This window comes from Neophocaena asiaeorientalis, unplaced genomic scaffold, assembly GCF_003031525.2.
Source record: "Neophocaena asiaeorientalis asiaeorientalis breed wild unplaced genomic scaffold, Neophocaena_asiaeorientalis_V1.1 scaffold242, whole genome shotgun sequence".
Classification (NCBI taxonomy): Eukaryota; Metazoa; Chordata; class Mammalia; order Artiodactyla; family Phocoenidae; genus Neophocaena; species Neophocaena asiaeorientalis.
This window is the reverse complement of record NW_020172451.1, coordinates 4,143,312-4,144,655: the sequence shown is the minus strand read 5'-3', so window position 1 is coordinate 4,144,655 and position 1,344 is coordinate 4,143,312. Positions and strand designations below refer to the sequence as shown.

Here is a 1,344-nt window from a genome sequence, read left to right as displayed (position 1 = left end):
TGGCTCACGGGCTCTAGAGCGCAGTCTCAGTAGTTGTGGCTCGCGGGCTCAGTAGCTGTGGTGCACGGGCTTAGTTGCTCCGCGGCATGTGGGATCTTCCTGGACCAGGGCTCGAACCCGTGTCCCCTGCACTGGCAGGTGGATTCTTAACCACTGCACTACCAGGGAAGCCCTGTCTTTCTGTTTTTGATTTTTTTTGTTGTTAGAAAATTTCTTTATTATTACTCATTAAGCACCAGCTTAATAGTGCAGAAATTTCAAATCACCCATCAACAACTCATTCTTCCCCACCCCACAGCCCTAAATTCCTGATAAAGAGCTCTTCAAGTAAAGACACACTCTCTTCTCTCCTCTGTATAAAACTTTATGAAATAAAGGCAAAGAACTGTGTACATCTTGCTGTAAATGCTGCCCACAGCTGTGGAGACAGTGTCTGCCCAAGGCTCCCTTTACTGTCCAGGTCCTGAAAGACTCTTGTTCATGAATTGTCTCTTCACAAAGCAAGTCCACCACTTGCTGGGTTTATCATTCTGAGGGTTAAAACCTTCTCCCAAAGTCTCAGTCCAGTCTCTTGCCTCAGCTGTTGTAAGTAGGTCCTCATCACTTCATCTTCCTGTTTGTTCGCAGGTTTGGCGTAAATTGCATTAAGTGGAAAACCAGGCTCTCTGGGAATGGGAAAATTAGCGATTCCCAGTGTATACATTTCTTTCTTGCCTTGGCTTTTAGAATTGCACTTTTGGAGTTCCTTTAGACACTGAGAAATGTAGAGAGTTATATATATCAAGGTCCTATCAGCTTCATTCTTAATTTCATAGTTTTTGAAGAAGACATTGGCCTTGAAGTAATAGATAGTTTCAGCCACAATATCTGTATCTTTTGTCTCTCTAGGGGCGGGTCCTTTGAACTGACTTCTGATAGGCAACAGTGCCATGTTTCCAATGAGTTTCATGTCAGGGTCCGTGAGGGGAGAGTGGTAAACCGGCATCCTGGAGGCGCCCAGGTTTCAACCCCGGTGAGGAGGGTCGGGTTAGAGCGCGGCGCTTCCGCTCTGGCAGCCCGGGTGGAGTTGTTTTTGATTTTTAAATCTATCATTCATTCAGAAAAGGGCTCATGTAAGTGAGCAGCTTCATAAAATTTCACACACTGAACCCAACCTTGAAACCAATACACAGATTTTAAAAAACATCCTAACTGGCCCCGGAGAAAGCTGCCTCATGGCCCCTCCAGTCCCTAAGCCATCACCAGGGTCATCACTCTCCTGACGTGTCTGAGAGCCTCCCTGTAGCTGCCTGGGTCGTAGAGCTCTCACTTTTCAGGGCTGCGTAGTGCTCCAACCCGACTGCC

At 46.9% G+C, this 1,344-nt stretch overlaps 1 pseudogene; it reads right to left on the bottom strand.

Moving 5' to 3' along the window:
• Positions 1–320: 320 nt before the first annotated feature.
• LOC112394705 (actin-related protein 2/3 complex subunit 3 pseudogene) lies at positions 321–985 on the bottom strand (annotated as a pseudogene).
• Between the last annotated feature and the right edge of the window lie 359 nt (positions 986–1,344).